Source organism: Somniosus microcephalus, chromosome 13, assembly GCF_052327205.1.
Source record: "Somniosus microcephalus isolate GS21.2 chromosome 13, FLI_Smic_1.0, whole genome shotgun sequence".
Taxonomy (NCBI): domain Eukaryota; kingdom Metazoa; phylum Chordata; class Chondrichthyes; order Squaliformes; family Somniosidae; genus Somniosus; species Somniosus microcephalus.
In genome coordinates this window covers 170,361,284-170,370,953 of record NC_140999.1, presented here as the reverse complement: position 1 = coordinate 170,370,953, position 9,670 = coordinate 170,361,284, and positions in this window count along the sequence as shown.

Here is a 9,670-nt window from a genome sequence, read left to right as displayed (position 1 = left end):
AAAGGGTCACATTGAACGTGCCTGTAGAGGTAAAAAAAAGAACAGACAGAGCTGGGAAGCATGAAAACAAAATGTCTGTATTTGGACAAGAGAAGAAAAAGAGTGTTCATTCAGTGCAGCATGATGGAACAAGCAAAACAGAGGGGAGCAACACCTCTGAGGAGGAAGAGGTGCACATACTGACGGTTGCAGGTAGTCCAAATGGCTACTGGGTGTCACCACTGGTGGAGGGACAATCAGTGCGGATGGAGGTGGACACAGGCGCGGCTGTGTCCCTTGTTTCAGACACTGTCTACAACAAAATGCTAAAGCACCTTACCCTTCAGCCAACAAACATTGTGCTAAAGACGTATACCGGCAAACCTGTGGCCATGAGAGGCGCCATTGAGGTGACAGTTAAATTGAACGGACAGACTGCGAAACTGCCACTATATGTGGTAAAGGGAAATTACCCATCTCTACTGGGACGTGCGTGGCTAAAGAAAATCACGCTGGACTGGCCTGCAGTCCGCATGATGTCAAAAGCTCTTTACAGGCCTGGCCGGAGGGCAAAAGTTCAGCAAAATTGACTTATGCCAGGTCTGACTGCAGTTTTAAACAAACATGCAGAACTCTTCAATGGTGAACTTGGGAGCATGAAAAAGATCAGCGTGAGACTGGACATTAAACCTGACAGCAAGCCGAAGTTTCACAAAGCCCGACCTGTACCCTATGCAATTAGGCCAAAAGTTGAGGCTAACTTGGAGGCCTTAGTCGAGAATGGAGTCCTGGAGCCTGTGAGTGTGAGCAAATGGGCCACACCCATTGTTCCTGTCCTGAAAAAGGATGGATCTATTTGAATCTGCGGGGATTTTAAAGTGACTATTAACCCGGTGCTGTCTGCAGAACAGTACCCTCTTCCCCTCATTGGTGATCTCTTTACGGGCCTGGCCGGAGGGCAAAAGTTCAGCAAAATCGACTTATGCCAGGCTTATCTACAAATGCATGTCGATGACAAATCAAAGGAGCTGCTGACAATTGTGACACACAAGGGGCTATACAGGTACTGCCGCCTTCCGTTTGGAATTACGTCGGCCCCTGCTCTATTCCAAAGGGCAATGGATCAGATTTTGAGTGGACTGCCAGGAGTCCAGTGCTACCTGGACGACATCCTTGTCATTGGGACAAATGAGGATCATCTTCTGAACTTGGATGCGACACTACAGCGACTGAAAAAGTACGGACTCAGAGTTCGTAAGGACAAATGTGAATTCTTTCAGTCTTCAGTTGAGTACCTGGGGCATGTGATTGACGCTACCGGCCTGCACAAGGCGCCGTCAATGGTCAAGGCGATCGTGGAGGCCCCAGCACCCCAGAATGTGAGCCAGTTACGTTCATTCCTGGGGCTACTTAACTACTATGGAAAGTTTATTCCAGACTTAGCAACATTGCTGAAGCCGCTACATCAGTTGCTATGTCAAGGCAAAACATGGAAATGGACTGAACTGTGCAACGAAGCTTTCGCCCAAGCAAAGAAAGCATTGCTGAAGTCGGAGGTCCTGACACACTTCGACCCAAAGCTACCCGTGCAGCTAGCATGTGATGCATCACCATATGGTGTGGGAGCAGTCATATCCCACATCATGCCTTCTGGTGAAGAGAAACCTATCGCCTTCGCATCACGCACCTTGAACAAGGCCGAGAGTAACTATGCACAGATTGAGCGCGAGGCCTTGGGAATCGTTTTTGGAATTCGAAAATTTCATCAGTACCTGTTTGGGAGAAGGTCCACACTCCTAACGGACCACCGTCCATTGACTTCAATCTTCGGGCCCCACACCGGAATTCCATCTCTTGCTGCAAGCAGGATGCAAAGGTGGGCTTTACTGTTGTCGGGACACACATACGACATCAAATATCGCAAATCAGACTTGCACGGCAACGCAGACGGTCTCTCGAGGCTGCCCTTGCCTGTTACTCCCCCAGAGCCTCGTCAGATAGACATCTTCTACTTCAGACAAGTAGAGGGAGCACCTGTCACTGCAGCTCAGGTGCGAAGGCACACCCGCAACGATCCAGTCCTGTCTGAGGTAATGGACGATGTCATTCGAGAGAGAGCTACAGGAGATTCTCCTAGTTTGAAACCTTACGTTTCAAAAAGAAATGAGCTCTCCGTCCAGGCAGGTTGTCTTCTCTGGGGACGCCGTGTCATCATTCCGCCATCTCTGAGGGAACCTGTACTGTAACAACTTCATACAGGCCACAGTGGGATGGTTCGGATGAAGGAAATGGCAAGAAGCTACTTCTGGTGGCCAGGTCTCGATGGAAATATTGAGGAGAAAGCCAAAACATGTTCCACATGTCAAAGGGTCCGGAATGTTCCACAGCTGGCAACCCTACACCCCTGGGATTGGCCTGAAGAAGTGTGGCAGCGCGTACATGTGGACTTCGCCAGTCCTTTCGAAGAGAAGATGTTTATGGTGGTTGTGGACGCTCGTAGCAAGTGGCCGGAGGTTGCTGTGATGAGGTCTACCACGGCAGAGAAAACAATTGAGAAACTTGGTGAGATGTTCAGCCGTTATGGCTCACCGGAACAACTCGTAAGTGACAACGGTCCACAATTTGTGTCACAGGAGTTTGCAACCTTCCTGCAAGTGAATGGTGTCCAACACATCAGGTCTGCGCCCTACCATCCCTCTACTAACGGCCTGGCAGAAAGGTTCATGCAAACTTTGAAGCATGCCTTGAAGCCATCGCAAGGTCAAGGCTTAATCCACCAACATCTGAACAGCTTCCTGTTGTCCTACAGGAATGAGCCGCATGCCACAACCAAAACTTCCCCCGCTTCGCTCATGATGAAGAGGCAGTTGCGGACAAGTTTTGACTTACTCAAACCTCCAAGGGCAGAGCAGGTTGTCCAACGTCAACAACAAGCTCAAATTGAAAGAAGAGAGAAAAGAGCCAAGGAGAGACGGTTTCATCCTGGAGAGCACGTCCTAGCTCGAAACTACAACACTGGACCGAAATGGGTTCCTGCTACGGTGATCGCGCAGACGGGCCCTGTGTCTTACACGGTTGAGACTGCTGAGTACGTTGTCTGGAGAAGACACACTGATCAACTGTTGCTAGGAGCAGAGACAGCCACAGAGGCTCCAACGGCTGGTTGGCCTGAACTGTTTCCGGATGATACCGCAAACCAGCATCCTTCGCCACAGTGCTCTTCTCCAACACAGGAAGTCAAAGAGACTGTTCCACCTGTGCAAACTTCTGACTTTCGACTGACACAGGCACCTTCTCCATCCAGGCCTGTGTCAATGCCTACTGCTGTGGAAGCCAGCGATGACCGCCGGTATCCTGTCAGAGAGCGGCGGCCTCCAAGACGCTTGGATCTGTAGGCTTAATGACTTACCCACAAGACTGGGGCAGAATAAACCCCAGGGTAAAGTCAGGGTTTGAGGCAGTCTACCTCTACCCTTGGTTAGTTGAGTGCATTGAATGTAACTTACCTGTTGAGGAATAATGTGGACATTTCATTTAAGAGGGGAGGAATATGTTATGTATTATGTGTTCTCCTCCCACCTGCGGTTGCGCTGTCACAGCAGCTGAATGGTTTTTTGTTCTCTTTTGTTCTGTACTTTTCTCCGGAACTTTCCTTTTGAATAAAGCAGCAGCATGTTTGCAATCTCGCGGTTCTGAGCACTAACTGTGTTTAAGTATAACGGCACCAGTACAGACACAATAGAAAAGATATGAGCTTTTGTTGTTTTATTTTCAAATGGGAAACACACCACACTGTTTACATAGGATGTACAGCACTGGAAGACAGTAAACCCGACCGAAGATCCAAAGAAAAGGATGACATAGGATATACGACACAGAAACAGGCCATTCGGCCCAACCAATCCATGCCAGCGTTTATGCTCCACTCGAGCCTCCTCCCGTCTTTCCTCGTCTAACTCTTATCAGCATAACCCTCTATACCATTCTGCCTCATGCTTATCTAGCCTTCCCTTAAATGCATCTGTCTTATTAGCTTCAGCCACTCTCTGTGGTAGCAAGTTCCACATTCTCACCACTCTCTGGGTAAAGAAGTTCCTTCTGAATTCCTTATTTGATTTCTTGGTGATTATCTTATATTGATGGCCTCTAGTCTTGCTCTTCCCTACAAGTGGAAACACTCTCTGTTTCTACTCTACAAAACCTTTTATAATTTTAAAGCCCTCTATTAGGCCACTGCTCAGCCTTCTCTTTTCAAGAGAAAAGAGCCCATATTTAAAGTGAAACTTTCGAAGAGAGGGCACTCGGCAGGGTTGTGTCTAGGTTTTCGACGAAATGTTGCACAGGAGCCCTCCACTTAGATATAATGGGGAAAGGTTTCCTCTGTGCGTTGTATTTAAATTATAATAAACTCATTTATAAACAACAGTTTTGCTGCACATGATGCACAGAGGACAGCTTCCCCTCAAAGGAGTTCAACTACCAACAAAATGTAGGCAAAGAAACTTGCATTACAGAGAAAAGGAACTCTCCACCATTCCTTGCATTTTTGATAAAAGTCAAATCTGCCATGAATCCTCCTCACAGTTTGGTCCCGAGTCTTACACATAGGCTGATAAATAAAGGGTTATTTGCAAGGGGAGGTTCCCAGCACGGAGGCTTGCTCAGCAGGTGTGCAGATTCAGCCCCTGCAGTGTTCCGGTCCTATCTCCACCTGCACTCCAAACTATGGTTTGGTGTTGGGAAGAAAACAACAATACATGAAACTGCCTAGGGATACCCACCTTTCCACGGGGAACATTTGGTCTAGCCAATTCCCTACAGTAATGCTGTTACAAGTTAATGCATTCTAAATGATCTTCTATCTTTGAAATGTTAATGTATGCACGTTTTCAGCTAAGACAAAACTCATAACGGCTGAAATAACAACAGAAAACGCTGGAAAAACTCAGCAGGCCAGGCAACATCCGTGGAGAGAGAAACAGAATCGACGTTTCGGGTCGAAACCCTTCTACAGAACTGAGAAAAAAAGGCCGGAAATGAAAAGATTAAAAGGCAGTTTGGTTAATCTTTTCATTTCCTGCCTTTTTTTTCCTCAGTTCTGTAGAAGGGTTTCGACCTGAAACATCAACTCTGTTTCTCTCTCCACGGATGTTGCCTGGCCTGCTGAGTTTTTCCAGCGTTTTCTGTTGTTATTTCGGATTTCCAGCATCCGCAGCATTTTGCTATCGCATAAGGGCTGATCTTGCCCAGCTCTCAAATAGCAGCTGAAAAATTGGTGCAATGCAGAGGAAATGTGGACAATATTCCTTTGCTCCTGAAAAGCATTGCACCTGAACTTCCTTGATGGCTTTTCTGTTGTCCGTGCCTGAAGAGGTGCAGCAATGCAAATTTCATGTAACTAAATATCATGAGTACTTTGCACCCAGATTTTCTCTAATTGCGCTAGCTGCTGTTCCACAGCAAAGTGCCCCCTAAAAACTTGGTGCCAATTCCAATCAGCTGTTTAGGTGCTATCAATCTTCAAGGACAAGCTGGTATTGTCAAGGTAGATCTTTATTTTTGACTTTTTGAATTAAAAATAGTGTGGATGTTTTAGGACGTGTCGCAGAACGCTGCTCGTATTTTACATTCGGTGATGGAGGCCATGTTCTGTGTTGAGTTTGTGGGTCTGTGCCACTCCTAAGTTCTGAAAGATTCGACTTGACCCGTATTGGTGACAGTAATTATATTTTATTCAGTGAACGTGAGACTTGATACATTACAGCATCTGAGCAGTAGTTAAACAAGGCGCAATCAAGGTTTATATTACCCTTTGGGCCCTGGGTAGAAGACTCAATCTCCCACGGGTCAACCCTTGTTGGCCCTGGCCTCTCGGCTTGCTCGTCCGCCCAGTGTGATGTGTGTGGGTCCTCCCGCCAACCCGAAACCCTCCTCAGCGCGTCTGGTGGACGTTCACAAGCTCCAGGCCGAAAGCCTCTACAACCTAAGTGTTTGAGAGACCCCTTCTAATACTTCTTCCCAGCAAAGCCTGTGGGGACCAGTTAACCCAATCACTGACGTACTCCTGAAACCCCCTGTCCAATTACAGGGATGCCACATACCTAATGATCCCACCTGCCCTGACAGGTCCTCATCTCACAACACCCTGACATCATCTGTTTTTGACCATCAAGACTCATATCTGGAGTAGTTATGGCAACACAAACAGAACTTGTCTCCATAGGTAGAGATATGTTGTCCTTGCTGTTTGCCTATTTTTTAATTCCCTCCAGATATCATAACATTCCACACAGTGGCAGCCACAGATGACATTGCTAGTTGTGTTCCCACAGACAAGCTGTCTGTTTTTATTAATAAGTTTGCAGAGAAGCACTTTTTACATTTTAGTCAAGGGAGGCCCAAAGCCTGCATTTAAAATCTAACCGGGTCTACGCAGGGCATATTACACTAGTTTTAAAAGCATGATTATTCAAGCATCATTGTGCATTGCATATCAGTTACATAATACAAACAATACAAACTTAAGACTATAACTAATAATACTTATTTCATGTAGTCCAGTTAGTTAGTAGGGAGACTCAGAAATGAAGATTTCCACCTTTCTTACATCTGTACTGTTCCAACCTGCCCCCTTTTGTAAAATAACTTATTCAGAGGCAGACAAGGGGAAACAGCCTGTGTAACAGGTGCTGAAATCATCTGGCTGGCCCTTCCCTGAGCCACTCTGTACAACTGCTCCTTGCCATCTGGAATAAAAAGAGAAGCCTAACTGACACACCAGCTCTCCCTGCTCCTATCCCCATACCATCATTCTTCATACCCACACATGTTTTCCCTGTTCATCCACTGCTGCTTGGCCCCCTCTTGTCAGCTCTTTCCAAAGCAGACTGCAGCAGTGCCCAGACAGCTGCTTGGGGCACTGCTGCCTTCCCAGCATGACACAGCAATACTAAGACATTCACAGGGAGGTAGAACCATTCAATTAATGTGAATCCCAGCTTATGGCAGGCATAAGTTAAATCAAAATCCTACCACAAATCATCTAAAGGTGTCCAGATAAAAAGTGTGGCCCATTGGCTGCAAAAAAACATAGTGGCCCTCCAGCAATGCCTGATGTCGTCCCTCTGCATGTTAATGAAGGCTCGCTGGGTTGCACTGCTTAGTGTGCCGACAATGCACCTGATCAGCACTGAGACAGAAATATCTGCCCCATCATCTCCAGTTCAAATCTCATTATGCATTGTTATAGGTCTTGGCAGGTTGCGCATTAGTATGCTTTATCAGTACTTTGTATAACACCTTTGCTCTTAGGTGTTGAAGCCTGCCTTTAGAATCCTAGAAAAATTGTTTAAGAGCTGAGACTATTCCCTGAGACCTTTCCATAAGCAGACCTGCATTTCCTATGGCCTAGGGGTTGAACCATTACTCTTTTCTGCAGTATTATGCACTGGAAGCTGCGTGGACTGTGCACCACATTTGACTGCCACATCCAGTCGTGAATGGTGGTGGACCATTAAACAACTAACGGGAGGAGGAGGCTCCATGAATATCCCCATCCTCAATGATGGTGGAGCCCAACATGCGAGTGCAAAAGACAAGGCTGAAGCGTTTGCAACCATCTTCAGCCAGAAGTGCCAAGTGGATGATCCATCTCGGCTTCCTTCTGAGATCCCCACCATCAGAGAAGCCAGTCTTTAGCCAATTCGATTCACTCCACGTGATAGCAAGAAATGGCTGAGCACACTGGATACAGCAAATGCTGTGGGCCCCGACAATATCCCGGCCATCATGCTGAAGACTTGTGCTCCAGAACTAGCCACACCTCTAGCCAAGCTGTTCCGGTACAGCTACAACACTCGCATCTACCCGACAATGTGGAAAACTGCCCAGGTATGTCCTTGTCCACTAAAAACAGGATAAATCCATTCCAGCCAATTACCACCCCATCAGTCTACTCTCAATCATCAGCAGTGATGGAAAGTGTTGTTGACAGTGCTATCAAATGGCACTTACTCACCAATAACCTGCTCACTGATGCTCAGTTTGGGTTTCAGACCTCATTACAGCCTTGGTCCAAACATGGACAAAAGAGCTGAATTCCAGAGGTGAGGTGAGAGTGACTGTCCTTGACATCAAGGCAGCATTTGACCGAGTGTGGCATCAAGGAGCCCTAGCAAAACTGAAGTCAATAGGAATCGGGGGATAAATTCTTCACTGGCTGGAGTCATACCTAGCACAAAGGAAGATGGTTGTGGTTGTTGGAGGCCAATCATCACAGCCCCAGGACATCGCTGCAGGAGTTTCTCAGGACAGTGTCCTAGGCCCAGCCATCTTCAGCTGCTTCATCAATGACATTCCCTCCATCATAAGGTCAGAAGTGGGGATGTTCGTGGATGATTGCACAGAGTTCAGTGCCATTCTCAACTCCTCAGATAATGAAGCAGTCCATGCCCGCATGCAGCAAGACCTGGACGACATTCAGGCTTGGGCTGATAAGTGGCAGGTAACATTCATGCCACACAAGTGCCAGGCAATGACGATCTCCAATGAGAGCGTCTAACCACCGCCCCTTGACATTCAACAGCATTACCATCGCCAAATCCCTCAACACCAACATCCTGACCTGGTGGGGGGGGGGGGGGCGCGGGGGGGAGTGGAGTGGGGGTCACCATTGACCAGAAATTTAACTGGACCAGCCACATAAATACAGTGGCTACAAGAACAAGTCAGAGGCTGGGTATTCTGCGGCAATTGTCTCACCTCCTGACTCCCCAAAGCCTTTCCACCATCTACAAGGCACAAGTCAGGAGTGTGATGGAATACTCTCCACTTGCCTGGATGAGTGCTGCTCCAACAACACTCAAGAAGCTCGACCCCATTCAGGACAAAGCAGCCCGCTTGATTGGCACCCCATCCACCACCTTAAACATTCACTCCCTCCACCACCGGGCACCGTAGCTGCAGTGTGTACCCTCTACAAGATGCACTGCAGCAATTCACCAAGGCTTCTTCGGCAGCACCTCCCAAACCCACAACCTCTACCACCTAGAAGGACAAGGGCAGCAAGCGCATGGAAACACCACCACTTCCAAGTTCCCCTCCAAGTCACACACCATCCTGACTTGGAAATATATCGCCATTCCTTCATCGTCGCTGGGTCAAAATCCTGAAACTCCCTCTCTAACAGCACTGTGGGAGTACCTTCACCACACGGACTGCAGCGGTTCAAGGCGGCAGCTCACCACCACCTTCTCAAGGGCAATTGGGGATGGGCAATAAATGCCGGCCTTGCCAGCGACGCCCACATCCCAGGAACAAATTTTTTAAAACCCACAGAAGAAACCAGCATCTGATATAGAGCTGCATTTCACAGACCTGAATCCTTCAAAAGGCCTGCTGCCTCCAAAGAACCTAAATGTTTTTTTCTTTATTTGTACAAAATGCTAGAAGCAAAGTACCAGTTGCTGCTGCTGGTGACTAACAGGAATGAGCCCGCCTTTAATCCTTCAGCAATTCATTGGTCCCAATTTTTCCCGAGGCACTGGTTAAGTGACCACTCCCAATCTGTGGAGAAATCAATTGAAGACCACCTACCTGAACTTTAGTTCTGTATCTTGTACAGATGCATTCAGCACCCCAAAGCTTAGAAGCTAAAGGCCTGGAATTTGCAGTCAGCAGCGAAGCTTTGCAC